The 24,195-nt window shown below is 40.8% G+C and overlaps 1 non-coding gene across 1 annotated transcript; it reads right to left on the reverse strand.

Moving 5' to 3' along the window:
* Window positions 1-835: 835 nt before the first annotated feature.
* TRNAS-CGA (transfer RNA serine (anticodon CGA)) lies at window positions 836-908 on the reverse strand. The gene has a single exon. It is a non-coding gene; the product is annotated as a tRNA-Ser (tRNA).
* Between the last annotated feature and the right edge of the window lie 23,287 nt (window positions 909-24,195).

Consider the following 24,195-nt stretch of genomic DNA (forward strand, 5'->3'; position numbering starts at 1 on the left):
TTTTCCGAAGATCTTCCACCTTTTCAGATAAAATAACAATATCATAGTCAAATCACACAGTTGTGATTTCCTCTCCTTGGATTGTGTTTCTGTCTCCAAATTCCTCTTTGATTTTCTTTAGCGCTTGTTCTATATCTTCTTCTTCTTCTTAATCTGTCTACCCTCCAGGGTTGGTTTTTTCCTTTGACACGGCGAGGGATCCTACCTCTACCGCCTCAAGCGCAGTGTCCTGGACCGTGAGACATTGGGTCGGGGATACAACTGGGGAGGATGACCAGTACCTCGCCCAGGCGGCCACACCTGCTACGCTGAACAGGGGCCTTGCGGGGGATGGGAAGATTGGAAGGGATAGACAAGGAAGAGGGAAGGAAGCGGCCGTGGCCTTAAGTTAGGTACCATCCTTGCTGAGTGGACCCCGTTCCAGCCCTCGTACCACTTTTCAAATTTCGTGGCAGAGCTGGGAATCGACCCCGGGCCTCTGGGGGTGGCAGCTAATCACACTAACCACTACACCAGAGAGGCGGACAGCGCTTGTTCTATATAAGCATTGAAAACATTTTATTACGAATCAGTAATTGGATTATCCAGAATCATTCCATCGTCCCCAACGCCCTCAAAAACAATTGAAATGAGTTGACATTTGATGTTAAGCCCCCTTTTCAGTAATGTGTTAAAGTACATTGATTTTTTAGTTCCTATGGAGAAAGTAATGTTGTTAAGTATCTAAGAGAATGTTTATGTTGTAATCGAAACAGACTTTCAACCTATTAGGTCGTGTTACGTACATTTAGTACGTGTTGAAGAGATGTTAAGTGCAGAACCAAAATGGTCAACCGGACACCAGTGGGATCCGAACCCACAACCTCCCGATTTCGCGTCGGTTGCTCTACCAATTGAGCTATAGTGCCCTAGGCCATATTTGTTCTGTTGGAAAGGATCTAAGCTACAGCTCTGACACTACTGCCATCACACTGTAGAGTGCGTTTAAGTCACCCGTTGAGGGCCAAGTCAATGAATACAGTGCTGCCAACTTAGCCGGTTTTCCGCTAAATTTGGCGGAATTAGAAGACTGTCGGAGGAGAAATATATCAGTTAGCGGACAGCGGATTTTTTTGGCGGAATCTGGATTTCTTATGGTGGAATTTAGTGTTTTATCCATTTTGCGTTTTTTTTTAATTTGTATTCCAGTCTGTCTCCGAGCTATTTCGTATATCTTGCCAGGAGCTAGCAGTCACATGAGGAAAACATGTTATTTGGATTTGATGTCATGAGATCATGGTATAATAAATTTGTAATGCGTGGGGAAAGGATACTTATCTCTTAGTTGACGAACGACGACAGATAATGAAACTGAGAGAGTAGCATCTATATTTATGTATGAAGGAAGACCGTTTAATGAACTGGCCTGTTTTGTGTGTGGCCCTTGAGGCAGGGGATTCGCCTAGTTTGCACCCGGTACTGAAACGCCTAAAAGTTTTAGCTCGCCGGCTCGCAGGCAGAGGGTTAATCCCAGCGAAACTCACAGATCAGGCGAGTGCGGATATTTACTTTTTATTATTATTATTATTATTATTATTATTATTATTATTATTATTAATGCTCATTTTATTGCTCATTATTTGAGATCGGATTTCTTAGCGGAATTTTAGCGGATCTTGAAAATATAAGTTGGCAACAATGAATGAATATTGAATTTTCACGACCACATTGTATTCGAAACAGACTTTCAACCTATTAGGTCGTGTTACGTACATTTAGTACGTGTTGAAGAGATGTTTGTAGTGTGGGTGCTTCTATTGTAAAGCCTGAATTCAGGAGACTTACTGATTCAGAAGTACTCTGTTAATGCTCGCACGGTCGTACTCAGAACCCTAATGAATCATTCAACAGTGTCGTTTGAAGTAGGATATCAGTAATTGTACATTGAGGTTTATGAAGCTGTAAATACTTTCAATGAGGGGTGTGCTGGTAGGATGAAAATAATGCAGTAATTAGGAATAGCCAGGAGTGAACACCCTCCGTATTTCGGGAAACTGATGATATGAGGAGGAAAAACTCTGATCTGGATGTTTTTGTTATCTCCAAAGCATCAACAACTGTGCAGAGAAACCAGAAAAGGTCTAGGTGAAGATGATGATGCAGAATATGGTGCTGGTATGTATTAAGGTCATCTTGATTTTTATTCATTACTTTTCTTTTTAAGGAAAAGCTCCCAGTATATCAGGACCTACTAGACATATGAGCATGAAATTTCAATCACTTGTACTATTGGTTCTTTTTACATATTTCTTACATTTTAAACCTCGTTAATTAAGAACTGTCGAATTTATTTGGCTTCAAAGTTTAAAACATCATTAAAAATTGATGTTCGTTAGAAAATTACATAAATTCAAATGTAACTTAAAAGCTTTCCAGTCTGCCGAACGCAAAATTTTAATATGCACATAGGTACCTGTAAAAAACACAGTGTTAAGCAAGGAATAAAGGTACGCACTATTGAGCAAAGAATGACCACTGCAACGGCATTTTTTTTTCGAACGTCTCGCATTGTATGCTGGAACATCAGCGGCGACTGGGAATTAGAAGTGCGGGGGAGGGTTTAATTTCTTTTTTGCTAGTTGCTTTACGTCGCACCGACACAGATAAGTCCTACAGAGAGAATGCGACAGGAAAGGCCTAGGAATGGAAAGGAAGCGGCCGTGGCCTTAATTAAGGTACAGTCCCATCATTTTCCTGTTGTGAAAATGGGAAACTACGGAAAACTATCTTGAGGGCTGCCGACAGTGGAGTTCGAACCTACTATCTCCCGGATGCGAGCTCACAGCTGCGCACACCTAACCGCACGGCCAACTCGCCCGGTGGTAAAGATTCTGCAGACAACAAATTTACCCGAGTTTGAGGGATTTCGTGGACGCGTGGGGGGGGGGTGGAGGGAGGGGTGGTAATATACATCAAAACTGGGGAGAAAGAAAAGAAAAAGTGGTAAGTTTTTTAAACTCTCTGAACGAATTTCGACAGACAGTTTAACAAAAGTGCGGTATTAATTTTCTTTTCAGATTTTGATTCAATACTATACAATTAAACCTTCAATAAAGAAACAATATTACACATGTATACTACTAAATGGAAGTATAGGTAGATTATACAATTAAAAAATCATTGACTACACGCTAAGAAACTAACAGATCACTAAAGAGACTGCCAGAATGACGAATACTCGCGGCAAGCTGGTGAATCATACCTCATACTTGGGAATAAAATAAAGAATACCCCTGCTACCCTTCCTCACAGCACATGCAAAGTGTCCACTACTTGCTGTGGCGCTATACAAATCAGTTAGCCGCAACAAACGACATTTTGTGCGTATTTCCGCTAATAATTTTGTTAATAATTAAAGAAAATAAGGGGAAGAATTACCTGATAAGACAACAGGGCTTGTGCAAAAGGCTTTTTTTAATAATTCCTATAATTCCCAGTTTCAGCCTGCTGAAATGGAATAAAAATTTCATGTTTTCTCCTCTCCCCCCCCCCCCTCGCCCCCGCTAATCTCCGGTACTGTGCCGGAATTGGGGCAAAGCATGGATTCATTAAGATGTGCCCCAAATTTCAAATTCATAGATGTTTGGACAGAAATAATACATACATATTTCCAAATGTTTGAGTGTGACTTGATAGAACCTGAAGAAATTCTTTCAAGAATGAATCATGTCATTCTTTGTTTAATAGTGTGTTTCTTTACAGGTATGTTATAGTGTAATATGTATACTGAAATGTTGTGCTCCTCAGACCGGAATGCTTTTCAGTTTACATTTAAACTGAGTCGACACTGAAAAGAATGGCTTCCTTCGTAACAAAATATACAAATTCAGTCTGTTTATTATTCAAAGTCTAAAACTACCGTTGACACAAAAACCTTCAAGATGCATATGTACCAAATTTTACAGTAGTATTATTGATAGACTTCTCAAAATCTGTAGCTAAAGTAGGTAAAATTAGCATTGTGAAGATAGGGGGTACCACCTTCCCTTAAACAAAACGGGATCTTATGGTCTAAATGGACGTACGTATCTTTGCACAATTTCCCTCTGGCTGCGTTTACCTTGTTCATTGCATCTTCCTGTGTCTCGCAACTGAAACAATGACTCGTCCCAAAATATTTATACTGATTTGTTTTACACCAGGCAAATGGTGGGGCTGTACCTTAATTAAGGCCACGGCCACATCCTTCCCATTCCTATACCTTTCCTTTCCCATCGTCGCCATAAGACCTATTTGCGTCGCTGCGACGTAAAGCCAACAGCAAAAAAAAAAAAATAATAGAAAGAAACAAGAAAGGATATGGAGGAATTTGTCATCAATCCTTAAGAGATATGGAATAGAGATTATTTTGTTTCGAGCTACGACTGATACATTCAAGGAGTTCCAAGGAAAGGAAAATACAAAGGTCAAGAACATCTGGTGAGAGAAGAGGAAGAACAACTACAGGGAAATAATGATGAAATTCTGGGAGAAGTAAAAAGAACTAACCCGTGGTACAAAGACGGCAAAATCGAAACGTAAAGAAGAAATTATACCAATAATCGTAATAATCATTTTAACACGGCACTATTGCCAATATTATTTATTTATTTATTTATTTATTTATTTATTTATTTATTTATTTATTTATTTATTTATTTATTTATTTATTTATTTTTTATTTATTTATTTATTTAATCCGCTTGCCATCCAGGAGTTTTTCCCCGGACTCAGTGAGAGATCCCACCTCTTCTGCCTTAAGGTTAGTGTCTGGAGCGTGGGACATTTGGTCGGGGATACAACTGCGGAGGAGGACCAGTGCCTCGTCCAAGCAGCCTCATCTGCTATGCTGAACAGGAACCTTGTGGAAGATTGGAAGGGATAGACAAGGAAGAGGGAAGAAAGCGAACGTAGCCTTAAATTAATTACCAACCCGGTAATTGCCAGGAGAAGAAGTGGGGAAACCACTTCGAGGATGGTTGAGGCGGGAATCAAACTCCCTCTACTCATTTGACTTCCCTAGGCTGAGTGGATCCCGTTCCAGTCCTCGTTTTCGTGGCAGAACCGGGAATCGACCCGAAACTCCAGGAGTGGCAGCTAATCACACTAACCACTACACGACAGAGCCGGACATTTTTATTATTATTATTATTGTTATTATTATTGTTATTATTATTATTATTATTATTATTATTATTGTGAGAAAAGCAACGGGAAACTACCTCACTCCTCATTTCCCTAGTATGCCTATTCAGTGGTACCTAGGCCATCTATGACAGCTGATGACAGAGCTGTTGAGGATCCAACCAGCCTTAGGGCTGAAGACTGAACATACATTATTATTATTATTATTATTATTATTATTATTATTATTATTATTATTATTATTATTATTATTATTATTATTATTTTGATTGATTATGCCCAACTAAGGGGTGCGTTTTGAACATAAGAACTTTATTGCTTTTTCTTCTCTTCCCAATATCTCTTTATCCTCTCGCTGTGTTTCTTTTTCTACGTTGTTCACTACATCTTGTATTTAGTCGGGTGGGCTTTATAGAAAATTTGTGTTTGTGAATAAAGGTTCTGAATTGTATTCTACCTCAAATAGTTTCGTCATTAATGCCAATTTCATTTAGGTCTTCACCGATCTATTTTAGCCGATTATTGTGATTTATAATTGATAAGGCTAAGTTTAGAACTTTCTTTGTAAGCCTGTTCCTAGGTGGTAAAGGCGTGCTCGGTTCGTCCGGAAGGACGTGGGTTCGAATCCCCGTCAGGAAGTCGTAAAATTTAAGAAACGAGATTTCCACTTCCGGAGGTGCATATGGCCCTGAGGTTCACTCAGCTTACACCAAAAATGAGTACCAGGTTAATTCCTGGGGACAAAGGCGGCCGGGCGTAGAGCTAACCACTCTACCCCATCACGTGCCGAGGTTAACAATGGTGGAAGCCTTTACCTTCCACTCCTCCAAGGACCTTCATGGCCTGTACGGAGGTGACTTTGCTTTGCTTTTTTGTAAGCCTGTTATTATCAATTCTGTATAAGTGGCTATAAAATTGTAATTGTCTATTATTATTATTATTATTATTATTATTATTATTATTATTATTATTATTATTATTATTATTATGCGGAACACATGAAGCTTTATTTATGATTTCGTTTGCGGAGGATCCAGGATTCTTTCATCTGTTCACTAAAGATCCTCTTCCTTTTTTCCGTCCACTTGGTACCTGCTCTTTTTGATACTTCATTCTCTGGAGTAACTTCCCACTTGTCAATTTTCTTTCTATATATATTTCGATTCAAAATTTCTTCAGGTTGAATTTATACGTTCTTCATGTCCACTTTTGTTGGTTGTATCCAAGGGAAATTTTTCAGTTTATCAACTCTTTCAAGAAATGGTGGGTTAGTCTGGTTTCTGGAAGTCTGTTAATATGTCCATAAAATTTTAGCCTTTTTTTTTCCTGAGGTCGGCCGCAATATTAGGTCATTTTTCTGTGGATTTCCGGGTTTGGAGGCGGTTCCCTTCTTCCGTGTGTCTTGGTCCTAAAATTTTCCTCATGATTTTTCACTCTTCTTTTAGGATATTTTCGAACTCGCACTTTTTTATGAAGCGTTACAGATTCCCCAGCATATAAAGCCCCAGGTTTGATTTCAGTATTGTAATGTTTAATCCTAACGTTGAGAGACATACATTTTTTTGTTGTAGATTTCTCTTGTTCTCCCATAAGCTAAGCTCTTCTGAGTGTTTGGACACGGTTGTTTTGAGCTATTTTTTCTTGTCCGGTTGGTTCGAGGATTTCGCCCAGGTGATTGAAGTGAGGGACTCTGTTGATTTGTCCGTATTTTGCATTGAGACTATGGATGTCTAGTTTTGAACAGAAAAATTCATTCTGGAAGGAGATATGAAGTCAGATCTTTCTGGCACATTCTTGGAAAATTTCAACTTGCCTTATCGCTGTGACTTCATCGCTGGACAAAAGGGTCAGGTCATCCGCGAAAACTAAGCATGGAATTTAAAGCTTTTTTTTTGTGTGTGTCCCAATGTTTACTGGATTCCAGCTATTTTGTGCTATCAGTTCTTCTTCTGATTCCCTCATCACCTTATCTAGGACGAGGTTGAAGACGAGGGGTGACAGTCCATCTCCTTGCTGGACAACAGTTTTTATCAATAATTCGTCTGAGATTTCTCCCATGAATTTCACTCTTGACTTCGTGTCAGTGAGAGTCTGTTTGGTCAAGTTTAGCGTTTTGGTGTCTAGTCCCTGTTCTTTCAAGATGATTATTATTATTATTATTATTATTATTATTATTATTATTATTATTATTATTATTAATTTTGCTAGTTGCTTTACGTCGCCAGCCCCGTGGTGTAGGGGTAGCGTGCCTGCCTCTCACCAGGAGGCCCCGGGTTCGATTCCCGGCCATGTCAGGGATTTTTACCTGGACCTGATGGCTGGTTCGAGGTCCACTCAGCCTACGTGATTAGAATTGAGGAGCTATCTGACGGTGAGATAGCGGCCCTGGTCTAGGAAGCCAAGAATAACGGCCGAGAGGATTCATTGTGCTGACCACACGACACCTCGTAATCTGCAGGCCTTCGGGCTGAGCAACGATCGCTTGGTAGGCCAAGGCCCTTCAAGGACTGTAGTGCCATGGGGTTTGGTTTGGTTTTAGTTGCACCGACACAGATAGGTCTTATGGCGACGATGGGATAGGAAAGGCTTAGGAGTGGGAAGGAAGCGGCCGTGGCCTTAATTAAGGTACAGCCCCAGCATTTGCCTGCTGTGAAATGGGAAACCACGTAAAACCACCTTCAGGGCTGCCGACAGTGGGGTTCGAACCCACTATCTCCCCGATGCGAGTCAATTATTATTATTGTTATTATTATTATTATTATTATTATTATTATTATTATTATTATTATTATTATTATTATTATTACTATTAGTAGTAGTAGTAGTAGTAGTAGTAGTTTCATGTCTCTCTTATTTTGGTACAGGCAAAATTTGTGTATGGCAATATTCCGCTGAGAAGGTAATTCTTGATTTTCTGTATCGTGACACACCTTTCTTTCTGGGTCCTTGAACTAGTGTAGAAGACAGCTGCATAGTATTGCGATATTTTTATCAGGCCTAATCAAAGAAGAGTGACCTACTTACTGTCCCTGTAAACACAGATATGTGCGTGTTTCCTAAAGCTACGATGCTGTTAATATTTTCAGTTCATTAGAAAGGGAAGGGAGCAAGAGATGATGTGTGGCAACAAAACTCAAGCTGAGATTTGGAAGCAGGAGGAGTTTCGTGTCGGTATCACGCCTGAAGGAACCCAGTTTGCTGGGCTGGGCCTAAACCGAACATGATTACCCAACGGCTGAGAGCGGGCGAAACCGGAGCGAAAGTGCTGGAGCAAGGATTGTTCTGTGGGTGAAAGTGAGCCGCCGTACGCATTGCTGCCTGCAAGTAGTTCGCCCCGCTGCCAACAGATCGAGCGCACACTGCGTCAGTACTACAATGACTATATATATATATATATGTAGAGGTAGCAGAACGTTTCAGAATATCGATATATAGGTTTTTCGATACATCAGTATTAAAATATCGATGTCATTGAAGTATCGGCCTTCAAAATATCAATATATCGCCGGGTATATCCGTTTTAAAAAGCATCCAGTCCCCGAGGCATAAGAATTAACTTATGAAAGGGAAAATCCTCGTCCCGACCGGGAATCGAACCCGCATCCTTTTGGACCAAAGCCCAGCGTGCTAACCATTTAGCCATGGAGCTGGACACTAATTTGAGATGACCACCAAGCATATCACGTAGGCTGCACCGTTGCTATTTAACAATGCCTGGCCATCCATCCATAGCTTACATCACAGCCTGCACAGTTGCAAGGGTGACACTTTCGTCACACATTCTGTGACGCTAACTTCCGCACCAGAAATGTTCAGGTTACAGCCAGCCATAAGATATATTTATATCAAAATACAGTTTTGTTTAAACATTTATTAAAAAATTACAGTAATGACATTTTTATGCAACAAACGTGTTTTGTAAGTACAGTTCAGGATAGAGTACAACATTGCTTCCTGTAGGCTATATGTCATTTGCATTTACTAGCTTGAATTCTATTGTAGCTACAGTAAACGAGAATTGAATTCACAATAATTATATTGTTCTATCTGAATTCTATTTCGTTAAAAACTGGCTTTAAATGGTTACTTACGTAAGTGCCACGGAAAGTAATCTTATACGTTACGAGTGAGATGCTTACGTTCTCACCTGCGGCTCGAACGGAATTACCAAGCCAATAACATAAACTTATGGCTTTAGTGGCAGTTGTGAACAATGCAGTATTTTATTTCATACTATGGTGAATTTCCTTATAGGTCTTATGGTGGCAATGGGAGAGGAAAGGGATGGAAATGATGAAGAAGCGACCGTGGCCTTAATGGAGGTACAGCCCCAGCATCTGCCTGGTGAACGTAAAAATTAATGCTGTTCGAAATAGTGAACAGTCCATTAAGCTACCGGAGTCGTGAGGATGGTCCTCTGGTGCAGGATTAATGAAGGTAATACGAAATAATATATCTTATCAAGGCCGTACGCAGGATTTCTTTTTCGGAAGGGGTTAGGATTTGGGAGGGGGGGAGAGGGAGAATTCCGAAAACAAAACTATAGTAACATGTTTTTAAACTTTCAAATGGGTTTTGCAGAAAGAAAAGTTTGAAATAGTTTTAGAGCAGTGCCTTTTACAACTCGACGGGTGAAGTAGGAAAGTAAATTCATAGCGGTCTGGAGGGCAGAACACACTTTAGCGCGTGCGTGCAGTGCGACACAAAGATTTCTGTCTTTTGTTTAAAAATGGAGGTAGCAATATGTTTCACTGGTTGATTGAATTCTTAAAAACCTTGCAGCGGCTCGATAACATGAAAATATATTTATTGAAATTCATTTTTATGGTGCAACATGTACCCTTTCTTTCTTCATCTGATTACCCTCCAGGGTTGGTTTTTCCCTCGGACTCAGCGAGAGATCCCACCTCTACCGTCTCAAGGGCAGTGTCCTGGAGCGTGAGACTTTGAGTCTGGGGATACAACTGGGGAGGAGGACCAGTACCTCGCCCAGGCGGCCTCACCTGCTGTGCTGAACAGGGGCCTTGTAAAGGGGGGGGGGGTAATGGGGAGATTGGAAGGGATATACAAGGAAGAGAGAAGGAAGCGGCCGTGACCTTAAGTTAGGTACTATTCCGGCATTTGCCGGAGAAGCGGGAAACCACGGAAAACCACCTCGAGGATGGCTGAGGAGGAATCGAACCCCTACTCTACTATATTGACCACCCAAGGCTGAGTGGACCCCATTCCAGCCCTCGTACCAGTTTTCAAATTTCGTGGCAGAGCCGGGAATCGAACCCTGGCCTCCGGAGGTGGCAGCTAATCACAATAATCACTCTACCACAGAGGCGGACGAAATCAATTTTTATGGTACAAAATGTATTAAGAACATAAAAAACTAACAATCTGTACATCTCACCAAAATTAAAATTTCCATCTATGTTTTCAGTAAACTTGTTAACTATATTCATAGAGTAATATTTAAAGATGGCACAGATTTTGTAGATTAAATTCAATGATTTATTTTGTAAATGCTTGTTTTTATAATACTTTAAATTTATTATAGGCTATTTCAAAACCCACACATGCTGTTTAAATTTGTCAAGTTCACTTTTATTTCGAAGGGGGTTCATCATATATAATCTTCAACTCTCAGTTGGTGGGTACCCATGCATGTCTTCTCAGCGTTTCTTTTCTTTGGTCAACAGCTCCTAGTGGCAGCAGGTGGGCTTGCCTTCAATGCTGTCTAAAAATTGCACTCTAGGCCTTCCTTTCCTCCTTCTATCTTCCAGTTTCCCTTCAAACAGGGCGGTGCACCAGTCAGAATGACGAAGCAAGTGGCAACGGAAGCTACTTCTTCTTTTCTACAAGTTTTCACCAAGGTGATTGTCTCATTTGCCCTTTTGAGGACGTCCTCGTTTGTGACACTATCAGCCCAAGGTATTCTTAGGAGAAAACGCCAGCACCACATCTCAAAGGCCTTGAGTTTGAACATTTCCGCTTTTTTGCACGGTCCATATTTCTGACCCATAGCTTACAACACTCCATATAACACTTTTCACGAAGTGTTTTCGTACCTTTATACCGATAATCTTAGGTGCTATTAGAGATTTCTTCTTAGAAAGCTCCCTTCGCCTGTGCAATCCGGGCGTTTACTTCAATCAATCAATCAATCAATCAATCAATCAATCAATCAATCAATCAATCAATCAATCAATCAATCAATCAATCAATCAATCAATCAATCAATCAATCAATCAATCAATCAATCAATCAATCAATCAATCAGTCAATCAATCAATACTGATCTGCATTTAGGGCAATCACCCAGGTGGCAGATTGCCTATCTGTTGTTTTCCTAGCTTTTCCTTAAATTATTTTAAAGAAATTGGAAATTTATTGAACGTCTCCCTTGGTAAGTTATTCCAGTCCCTAACTCCTCTTTCTGTATAAACGAACATTTACCCCAATTTGTCCTCTTGAATTCCAACTTTATCTTCATATTGTGATCTTTCATACTATTAAAGACACCACTCAACCTTATTCGTTTACTAATGTCATTCCTCGCCATCTCTCCACTGACAGCTCGGAACATACCACTTAGTCGAGCAGCTCGTCTTCTTTCTCCCAACTCTACCCAGCCCAAACAGAAATCATCAATGATACTTTCAGGGATTGAGAAAAACCCACACCACAGGACAAAACTGCAATGCTAATGTAAATGTACAAACCTTATTAATGTTGTAAACAGTAAGGATTGCAACAATGTATACAAATATGAAACAATTCATGGGCCGATAAGCACATCTAGTGCATTGCAAGTGTAAATAATTGCAAAGATAATGTATAATATCCTACTGCATATTAGCAAATGTATTTTAGATAAGTTATAAATAAATAAAATATATAAATATAAATAAAATAAAGATTATTATTATTATTATTATTATTATTATTATTATTATTATTATTATTATTATTATTATTATAAAATATATAAATATAAATAAAATAAAGATTATATTATTATTATTATTATTATTTTTTCTAGTTGCTTTACGTCGCACTGACACAGATAGGTCTTATGGCGACGATGGGACGGGAAAGGGCTAGGAGTGGGAAGGAAGCGGCCGTGGCCTTAATTAAGGTACAGCCCCAGCATTTGCCTGGTGTGAAAATGGGAAACCACGGAAAACCATTTTCAGGGCTGCCGACAGTGGGGTTTGAACCTACTGTCTTCCGAATACTGGATACTGGCCGCACTTAAGCGACTTCAGCTATCGAGCTCGGTATTATTATTATTATTATTATTATTATTATTATTATTATTATTATTATTATATACTTGAAATGGGAATGCAGAGGCGCCAGTTTTGCTGTAGATGGGTACAGAACTACAGAGTTGCAATCAGGCGTGCGAGCAATTCAACAAGATTAAGTCAGATTTTCTCTAATTCATGGTCTCCCTCACTATCCGTGTTTACATTACTGTGAGTCGGAGTTCAACCAATCAGAGACAATTTCTAATAAAAGAGTGAGTAAAAATTAATGTATGTTCAGTCTTCAGCCCTCAGGCTGGTTGGATCCTCAACAGCTTTGCCATCAGCTGTCATAGATGGCCTAGGCATCACTGAAGAGGCGTACTAGGGAAATGAGGAGTGAGGTAGTTTCCCGTTGTTTTCCTCACTGAGCCAGAAGTTGCTATTACACATCAGTCTGCCAAGCCCACTGAAATGCATGCACCAACCGATCCTATGACAGTAGGGAGTACGGGAATAAGGAAATTACGTCATAGTATAAAATAAAGTATTTGTTATCATTTTATTATGATTAAAACCTTTCTTTTCATTGCAAGTGAGATCTTGATTTTTCTTCATTTTTCGCTGATTTTTTTTTTCGGATTACCGGGATTCTACTGTGCGACAATTGTATGGCAAAAAAGGGAAAATAGAATTAAAAAAGGCTGTTTTATGCATCAACGAACAGAACAGCCACAAAAACATCGAATAAGCAATCAGGCACAATAAAAACCGATGGTTTTACGAATCTGAACAAAGGAATTTTTTTTAAAGAGGCAAATAGGGCAAAATCCGCTCCGTAGTTATTGCCGCTCCACCAAGACTTCCAACACCCAAAACTACAAAGATCAGCATGAGTCACTGATGCTGGGAAGATGAGTGATCTGAGAAAACATCTGGAACACGTGCTCAAGTCATAGATCCCACAAAGAAATAGAATGGGTTTGACCTTCCAAGGAAGATATGCTGTCGCCTCAAGAGACTAACAACTGCTGCTGCTATTACTTCCGTCACAAGTAGAGATGGATAAACTCAGCATCGTGAGACTGTGGTGTGGATCCGCAAACCACTGAACTTATCCAGCGCTTCCCTCCGCGTTCTTATGATGGACATCCTGGTCTCACGTCAAATGGTCAGTGGCGGCCGGTCATTGTCACAGGGTCGCCTGTCCTCCCAATAAACATTAATATTTTATTTTTGTATTTTCTTACAAGTTTCTATACGTTGCACAGACAGAGATAGGTCTTATGACGACGATGGGTACACCCCCAGCATTTGGCTGGTGTGAAAATGGGAAACCACAGAAAACCATCTTCAGGGCTGCTGACAGTGGGGTTCGAACCCATTATCTCCCGAAAAGAGGATACTGGCCGTACGTATATTTTAATTTTCATTTCTCAGTATATTATAAGTGTCCGTCTAGGTGATGTCGTAGTCAGTGTGATTAACTGCCATCCCCAGATTCCCGGGTTCGATTCCCAGCTCTGCCACGAAATGTTGGAAAAGTGGCATAAGGACTGAAACGCGGACCACTCAGCGCCGGGAGCTCAACTGAGTAGAGGAAGGTATGATTCCCTATCTGTTGTTTTCCTAGCCTTTTCTTAAATGATTGCAAAGAAATTGGAAATTTATTGAACATCTCCCTCGCTAATTTATTCCAATCCCTACCTCTTCTCCCCATAAACGAATATTTGCCCGAATTTGTCCTCTTGAATTCCAACTTTATCTTCATATTGTGAACTTTCCTACTTTTAAAGACACCACTTAAACTTATTCCTCTACTAATGTCATTCCACGCCATCTCCCCACTGACAGCTTGGAATATACCGCTTAGTCGAGCAGCTCGTATCCTTTCTCCCAACTCTACCCAGCCCAAACAGACATCATCGAAGTGGTTTTCCGTGGTTTCCAACTTCTCCTCCTGGCAAACGATGGGATGGTACCTAACTTAAGGCCACGGCCGCTTCCTTCCCTCTTCCTTGTCTATCCCTTCCAATTTTCCCGTCCCCCACAAAGCCCCTGTTCAGCATCGCAGATGAGGCCGCCTGGGTGAGGTATTCCTCCCCCCCCCCCCTCTTTCCCAGTTTTATCCCCGAACCTGTCTCAACGCTCCACGGCACTGCCCTTGAGGCCATAGAGGTTGGATCCCTCTTTGAGCCCGGGTGGAAACCAACCTTGGAGTGTAAATGGATTAAGGAAAGAAAATAGATTATAAACATGACACAGGTTTTGAATATAACTAGTACAGAAGACCCAAAAGTCCGTTAAAATTTCACGAGGGAATACTTCAGGGAATATTGGAGGTAGAGAGGCAATATGTGACACACAGCATATGACATGGGGTTTTATTGACACCAAAATAAAGTACATTAAATGACCAACAGATGGCGCTGGACTGAAACACGTCAGTGATGCCTCGTGAGACCCATGTACGGTATAAAAGGAGCGTCAGATGCCATCCTTGGCCTCCGTGGTCCCCTGACCTCAATCCGTATGATTATTAGTTGTGCGATTACCTGAAGTCGCAGATCTACGGCGATCGTCCGACCTCATTAGGGATTCTAAACTACAACATCCAACGGCATTTTCTCACCATACCTATGGATATGCTGTACAGTGTTGTTCACAAATTGTCTCTCAACTACAGGTGTTGTTGATGAATGACGGCCGACATCCTCTTTGCTAAGCCTAGATTGTTATGCTAATTATTGCTTGTGTGTTGTATGAAGCATCATCTGTCGGCTATTTTGTGTACCTTATTTCGGTGTCAATAAAACCCTATGTCATACCAATAATGTGTGTCATCGGGCGAGTTGGCTGTGCGGTTAGGATCGCGGAGCTGTGAGCTTGCATCCGAGAGATAGTGGGTTCGAACCCCACCGTCGGCAGTCCTGAAGATGGTTTTCCGTGTGGTTTCCCACTTTTACACCAGGTAAATGCTGGGACAGAACCTTAATTAAGGCCACGGACGCACCTTTTCCACTCCCAGACTATTCCCATCCCATCGTCGCCATAAGACCTATCTGTGTCGCTGCGACGTAAAGCAAATAGCACTATGCACATGTGTGTGTGTGTGTGTGTGTGTGTGTGTGTGTGTGTGTGTGTGTGTGTCAATTATTACCTCTCTACCTCCAATATTCCATGAGTAAAGCCCGGATTTTTATGCAGTAACAGGTTAGACTGCAAAATAATTTGGTTAGTAGAAAGTGTCGGCCACCCGCTCTTTCATAATGTAACAAGGGTAACATAAATTATAGGGGTTCTGTTGGGCCGTACCCCTAACGTTTATGCAATCCCCATGGCATAATCGTTGTGAAGGTAGACTATACTTGCTGCTCGCTTCAGTAACTTTGCATTCTAACCTATTAATGCATGAAAGTCCGGACTCTATCCAAGAGATAATGCCTCGTCAAATGTTAACGGACTTTTGGGTCACGCTATACTTTATACTTACGATTGTACACTGTCTCTTAGTTCGAAGGCATATTTCCAGTATTTTACTATTATTATTATTATTATTAATATTATTATTATTATTATTATTATTATTATTATTATTATTATTATTATTATTATTATTATCCAATCCGCAGTCTAACCTCACGTGGATACAGAACCTAAATAAAACCCGCATTCCTTCATAGCCTGAGCTATAAAATAATTAGCGTCTCATCTTGCTGTACGTTGTGGATTTCTTACCGGTTCAGAACACTGTCTCCTTATCAAGAAACTAACGTCTGCCACTCTCGCAATAGATGAGTGCAGTTTCAAGGTAAACTAACAGAGATATTTACTTGTTTCATCTTTACCCTTCAGATTATTATCTAAAACCCTGAGAAAAGATTTCGTATCGCTCTTGACAATGACATCATTACGTAAACTAGAAAACTGATCTATTCTGCTGAACAATACAATCGATCAATCAGTCACCATTTCCAAGAAGTTGGAATTTTATCGAACATCTCCCTTGATAAATTATTTCAATCCCTAATTCCTTTTCCTATAAATATTTAACCCAATCTGTGCTCTTGAATTCCAACTTTATCTTCATTTTATTATCTTATAAAAATTATGTTATTTGCTCTACGTCCTACTAACTACATTCCTTTAAGGTTTTCGGAGACGTCGAGGTGCCGGAATTTAGTTTCGCAGTAGTTATTTTACGTGCCACTAAATCTGCCGCTACGAGGCTGACTTGAGCACCTTCAAATACCACCGGACTGAGGCAGGATCGAACCTGCCAAGTTGGGGCGAAAAGGCCAGTGCCTCAACCGGCTGAGCCACTCAGCCCGGCCAGGCCATTTTATTATCTCTCCTACTTTTACAAACTATTCTCAAGCTTGTTCGTCTACTACTGTCATTCCCAGCCATCTCTCTACTGACAGCTCGAAACATTCCGCTTAGTCGAGCTTTTCGTCTCCTTACTTGCAATTCTTCAAAGGCGACATTTCCTAACACTACTCTTTTGTCGGAAATCACCTAGAACAAATCGAGCTGCTTTCCTTTGAGTATCTTACAGTTCTTGTTTTAAATTTTCCTGGTGAGGGTTCCATGCAGTGAAACCATACCCTAATACTGAGATTTTTACCTTTTCTTTCCTTCCTTCCTTCCTTCCTTCCTTCCTTCCTTCCTTCCTTCCTTCCTCCTTTTACCCTCCAGGGTTGGTTTCTCCCTCGTACTCAGCGTGGGATCCCAGGGCTACCACCTCAAGGGCAGTGTCCTAGAGCGTGAGACTTTGGGTCTGGCTTACAACTGGGAAGGAGGACTAGTACCTCTCCCAGGTGGCCTCACCTGCTATGCTGAACAGGGGCCTTGTGAGGAAATGGTAGGTTGGGAAGGGATGGGCAAGGATGAGGGAAGGAAGCGGTCGTGGCCTTAAGTTAGGTACCATCCCGGCGTTTGCTTGGAGGAGAAGTGTGAAATCACGGAAAACCACTTCGAGGATGGCTGAGGTGGGAATCGAATCCCCCTCTACTCTGTTGTCCTCCCGAGGCTGAGTGGAGCCCGTTCAAGCCCTCATACACTTTTCAAATTTCGTGGCACAGCCGGGAATCGAAACCGGGCCTCCGGGGATGACAGCTAATCACACTAACTACTATACCACAGAGGCGGACTATGTACTTTACTACAGCCCGTGCATACCCTTATAACCATATGAAGAGATTTGTGACCTTTATTTACAATCTCGTTCATGTTATTACCCCAAAGAAAATCTTTACATATATTAACACCTAGTTACTTTCAGTGATCCCCATGAATTACTGTCAAGCCACCAACACAGTATTAGAATTGGGAGAACTTATCTTCTTTCCGAAACTCACAACCTGTATTTTCGTCCCGTTTACCATCATAGCATTGTCTGCTGTCCATCTCACAACTCTGTTGAGGTATTTTTGCAGCCGTCCACAATCCTGAAACTTATTTATTACACCATACAGTATAAAATCATTTTCAAAAGCCTTATCTGTGATTGCAGTTCCTTATTCATATTATTTATAGATACAGTATATAAGAAAATACAGAGGTCCAATTACAATCCCTTGCGGGACCCCACTCTTAATCACTATAGGGTCAGATAATACTGCATGGTATTCAGTAAAGAGATGTTCTTCTTCCGTATTAGGAGTAAACACAGAAAAGAAATAGTAGCATGTTATCATCACATCATCATCAAATGAACACACCTATTGTCACACCTGAAACAATTCTTATTCATTTACTTCCGAGAGCGGTGCTCATTTACTGGAAAGAATTTCTCTTGCTATTTTGTTAAGATCTCTTAAATTCTCGACTGACCTTCATTTCCCGCGTGAAATGATTCTGTTAAAGATCAGCCACGATTGTACAGTTACGGAAGAAATATGGTGGGAAACCTTCACTGATCACGAACTCTTTTTTTAGAATGAAACCAGTTCCGGACGAGGAAAGAGGCGTTTCCCCAAAATGGCATTGGCCAACGCAACCAGGCCTTCGATTAGTGCGGCCCACGCTCGCAGCCTTTCTAGTTATCATGTAACTGAATCAGCTTCTCCTTATCAGGGTGACCTTTTGAGAACACTTTATTTTTGAATAACACACTGTCAGTAAGTAGACTTATCACTGGTCTATGACGAGGGAGGTGTAGGCCTACGCGTGTCAATATTTTTTTACACCCCACTGTCCAGTGTTGCCAGGTCACCCTAAATTTCTGGAGATCTCCCGATTCTTTTGCAACACACTAGAAAACACGAAAGAACAAACAGCCTTCCGAAATTTCTTCTAATCCAAATTTAAGGAAAATAAATAACAATGATTAATGGTACATAACATATTTGTGCCGAAAAACTCTTTCCTCGTCTCACTGCGAAAACATCACTCGTTAGGTTCTTCCCCGCCTTCATTTCAGGCTCGAATTACGTAATCTCTCCCCTTTTATTGAGTTCAAAACACACGCTTGACTGCATCATTCGAAGGGAAATCCCCGACTCGCATATAGATCTATATCCTGCTACGACTTCAAAATTGACACACAATTTCTATGCCTGATGAATAACTACATCTACAGGAAGAACAAGAAGAAGAAGAAGAAGAAGCCTAGAGTGGCCACAGGGTACGGGTGTGTGAAATTGTACATTTTTCTCATAACAACTTCACATGACTATTTCATTCTATAATTTAGTTATATTATACTATTTCGGTGCTCAAGAAACTACCGAAATGTTCATTAAAACTCCCGAAATTTTTACGTACAATCTACGGATTTTTTATTTATAGATCTGGCAACACTGCCACTGTCATTGTCACTGTCAGTTTTCTTTTTGCTAGTTGCTTTACGTCGCACCGACACAGATAGGTCTTATGCGACGATGGGACAGGGAAGGGCTAGGAGTGGGAAGGAAGCGGCCGTGGCCTTAATTAAGGCACAGCCCCACCAGCATGGTATGAAAATGGGAAACCACGGAAAACCAATTTCAGAGCTGCCGACAGTGGGGTTTGAACCTACTATCTCCCGAACACTGAGTACTGGCCGCACTTATATCGAGCTAGGTGCTGTCAGTTTTAGTGATGGTAGTGGTAATATTGTAAAATCGCGCCCAGTTTAAGTATTCGTATCTAGAGTTCTGCACGGAAGTTAGTGTCTTGACAGATGGAAACTGTATGGCAGTGCGTATGCCGGTAATTTCTAAATAACGATGTTTACTGATTTTCACTCAGTATACCGTAGAAATTTCAACAAGTCAGTCTTTCATATATTCCTTGCAATTATTTTTGCTTGTAGTGAGGCGACCCTTGGGAAAATGGTAAAATATAAAAAGCCTTGAGTCCATAAAGACATAAATCTGATCCAAGCCTAATTGGCTCCTGTCCGCAATCAGTGAAAAGAACCCGTAGCGGCGATTGGAAATTACAAGTGGTGGTGGTGGTAGAGGGGGGCAAAAAATGTACCAGTGTTTGTGGGATATAGCGGAGGAGGGGGAGGAGGTTAGTATATACATCAAAATTGAAAAAAGAAAAGAGCTACAAAATTGCAAGATTTTTTATGCTCTCTGAGCTGATTTCGACAGACGGGTAAAAGTTGCCAGTTTACCAACTTAAGTGCGGTAATAATCGGTTTTTTTTGAGATTTTTATTCAATACTATACAATAAAACTTTCACAAAAAGAACTATATTACATATGTATTACGATTAAATACAAGTTCGGTATGATTATTCAATTAAAAATCATTTAGTATTTGACGACACACTAAGAAACTAATAGACACTAAAGAGTCTGGCAGACTAACGAATGCGTGCTGCAAACAGGTGAATCATACTTCAGTGTACATGACCTTGGCAAAAAATACACCCCTGCTACCCTTCCTCACAGCACATGCAGTGTCCACTCCTTGCCGTGGCGCTGTACAAATCGGTTAGCCGTAACGAACGACATTCTGTCTGTATTTCTGCAAATAATTCTGTTGATAATTGAAGAAAATAAAGGATATATTAATACTAATAATAATAATATGGTAGCGCGGATAATTTTGATGATAATTTCTAAATAATAATGTTTATTGATTTTCACTCAGGTATACCGTAAAAATCTCTATAAGCGAGTCTTTCGTCCTGCAACAGAGGACCCCGAACAGTAGACCACTTAATATTTGAGTGCAGTGAAGTGAAAAGTGAGAAAGATATGTTAATAAACAGTGTTGGTATGACAGGCAACTGGCCAATGCAAAAGTATCTCCTAATCAAAACGTATTCAAAACCATTTGCAAAAAGTGTGAACTCTTAAAACTTTCAAGCATTGAGAAAGAGTCAAGAACAATAACAATCACCAAATATGTATGTTCAAATGGAATAATAATAATAATAATAATAATAATAATAATAATAATAATAATAATAATAATAATAATAATAATAGTCCGCCTCTGTGGTGTAGTGGTTAGCGTGATTAGCTGCCACCCCCGGAGGTCCGGGTTCGATTCCCGGCTCTGCCACAAAATTTGAAAAGTGGTACGAGGGCTGGAACGGGGTCCACTCAGCCTCGGGAGGTCAACTGAGTAGAGGTGGGTTCGATTCCCACCTCAACCATCCTGGAAGTGGTTTTCCGTGGTTTCCCACTTCTCCTCCAGGCAAATGCCGGGATGGTACCTAACTTAAGGCCACGGCCGCTTCCTTCCCTCTTCCTTGCCTGTCCCATCCAATCGCCCCATCCCTCCCCAAAAGCCCCTGTTCAGCATAGCAGGTGAGGCCGCCTGGGCGAGGTACTGGTCATTCTCCCCAGTTGTATCCCCCGACCCAAAGTCTGAAACTCCAGGACACTGCCCTTGAGGCGGTAGAGGTGGGATCCCTCGCTTAGTCCGAGGGAAAAACCGAACCTGGAGGATAAACAGATTAAGAATAATAATAATAATAATAATAATAATAATAATATTGTTAATTGCTTTACGCCCCACTAAGTACTTTTGGCGGTTTTCGGAGGCGCCGAGATGCCAGAATTTTGTCCCGCAGAAGTTATTTTACGTGCCAGTAAATCTACGGACACGAGGCTGACGTATTTGAGCATCTGCAAATGCCTGCCAAGTTCAAATTGCGACCCAATTCTCTGGAGCGTATCTATATTACAATAGTATATTTGCTAGTCTTAACGTTTTTAAAATCTCGTTCATAAAACATCTCGAAAGCCTTTGCACGATCTCTGAAAGTCCTAGGGCGTGGTAAAATATCCAATGGTTCATCTCATGATGATGAATTATCCATTTTGTCTCACAATCGCAGTTAACCTATCTATGTTTACCTAATGTCGTACACTAACCTCATTTGGTTATGAACTTACAAACTACTAGCAGTTTCCCGCTGGCTCCGCCCGCAATGTACAAAGTATGGTGTTGTTCGTTACTGTTCTCACGGATGTATTTGCGAAATTTCGAGTTAATGAAATAAAGCACATGATCTGCTCTGGTAACAGAATGTAATATTATGTCAAGAAAACATTTGCAAATACATCACACAAAGAAATTGAATTCAACGTTCCTTGGAACAACACTACGCGCCGAACTGTTAAAAAGGCTTTCAAAGATCTTCGTCATGGAGACAAATGTACTCATAACTTTTCTCATAATCTACCAATTTAAGTAGTTATAACCTCAAAAGAAAGCGCGTGATCCACTGAGTGTTTTAGACCAAACCGAATTGAATACATTAATTAGAACAAAAGATATGATTGCTTCAAAGATACAAAAAATTGAAAAAATCAAGTAATATGAGGAAGGCGGAAGTTAAGTGATTTATAGTACCTGATGGCAAATCTGTGCATGAACACGTTTCAGTTAAAAAAATAAACTTTTTTAACATATAGATTGCGAATGGGTGTCCGCCATCTTAATTCCTTATAGGATCAATAAGAGTTAAACAGCGATTTATGGAATCGATTATTTTATTTATCGTCCCAGAAACGCAATTTAGATACAATTCATAAATTGTTGAACACATAAGCGTATGGATTCCTTATGTAGTGTTCTAGAAATCGGGGCTCAATCAGCGGTACACGACGTCACAATAATAAAATAATACCAGAGGTCCTATTATAACTTGTCGAACCAGCAGTTTTCTGACCTTGAAAGGAAGCTAATATTTCATTCTTTTAAGCGAGTGAAAGGAGAAAAATACTCGTTGATATATAACTGTTACGTGTTGTGTCCAGTCAAGGTTCTTGTCCGGTATTAATCGTAAATCTAGAAATAAATGTTAACGTTTGAAGCCTTGGTCTTTTTATATATATTGATTATTTTTTTCTTTTTGCTAGTTGCTTTACGTCGCACCGACACAGATAGGTCTTATGGCGACGATGAGATAGGCAGGGCCTAGGAATGGGAAGGAAGCGGCCGTGGCCTTAATTATGGTACAGCCCCAACATTTGCCTGGTGTGAAAATGGGAAACTACGGAGAACTATCTTCAGGGCTGCCGGCAGTGGGGTTCGAACCCACTATCTCCCGGATGCGAGCTCACAGCTGCGCGCTCCTAATCGCACGGCCAACTCGCCGAGTTATGTTGATTATTAAGTGAACAAATTAAAATCAAGGTCCTGTCACGCAGAGGATGTAATTTATCGATATATCGAACTTGTGTCGCCAGTTTATGAGAGATAAGACTCGAAGTGTTCCCGAAGAAAGTAGAGAGAAAGTCAGATCAGGCGAAAGAGCACGACCTTAGAGAAATAACATGCTATCAAATAATCCATACCCCGCCCTATATGACGACTTCTCAGAGTACGAGCCACTCGACGAAGGAAGAGAAATATAAGAATAGAAATCAGGATAATCATTTTTGTGTTGTCTTTGTGATCGATCTGCTCCCCCTGTGGGTGGGGGCGATAGAATAACATCCTCGGTATCCCCTGCCTATCGTAAGAGGCGACTAAAAGGGGCCCCAGGGGCTCTGAACTTTGGAGCGTGGGTTGGCGACCACGGGGCACTCAGCTGAGTCCTGGCATTGCTTCCACTTACTTGTATCAGCCTCCTCACTTTCATCTATCCTATCCGACCTCCCTTGGTCAACTCTAGTTCTTTTCCGACCCCGACGCTATTAGGTTTGCGAGGCCTAGGGAGTCTTTCATTTTCACGCCCTTCGTGGCCCTTGTCTTCCTTTGGCCGATATCTTCAGTTTTCGAAGGGTCGGTCCCTTCCATTTTTTCTCTCTGATTAGTGTTATATAGAGGATGGTTGCCTAGTTGTACTTCCTCTTAAAACAATAATCACCACCACCACCTGATCGATCTGCTACAGCTGTCATTGTCATCCTATTATGTATAATGCTTTAATTTCTATTAGCTGCCTACGTCTATTTATGCATCATTCTCATCTGCTATGAAGTTTTCCAAGGGTCTGAATGAGCCCTGGAAAAAGCAAATAAAATATGCTTGGAAAGGCGTGCCATTCCAAGTGAAGAGCCCAAATGGCACGACCGGGATGGAACACTGCACACACATACTGCCTAATATTCCAGTCTATTGAGGTTACTTTTTTATGTGCGGCCGTGAAAGCCTTAATTGGCATTGCACCTCGATGGGCAGGAAAATTTTTTGAATATGGAGAAACATTCCTCCTTTAGCAGGTTATTAATACTCATTTGCTACCTCGGTGAGAACAGACTTATGCCTTCTTATCCTGGATCTCAATCCATCCCATCCACTGTCTCGAAATCCTGAAACTCGACAGTCACGCAATGCGTCTTGCATTTCGACTCTGACAGTGTATGGGACTCTTTTTTAAATATTTTTTTAATAC

Source organism: Anabrus simplex, chromosome 10 (assembly GCF_040414725.1).
Source record: "Anabrus simplex isolate iqAnaSimp1 chromosome 10, ASM4041472v1, whole genome shotgun sequence".
Taxonomy (NCBI): domain Eukaryota; kingdom Metazoa; phylum Arthropoda; class Insecta; order Orthoptera; family Tettigoniidae; genus Anabrus; species Anabrus simplex.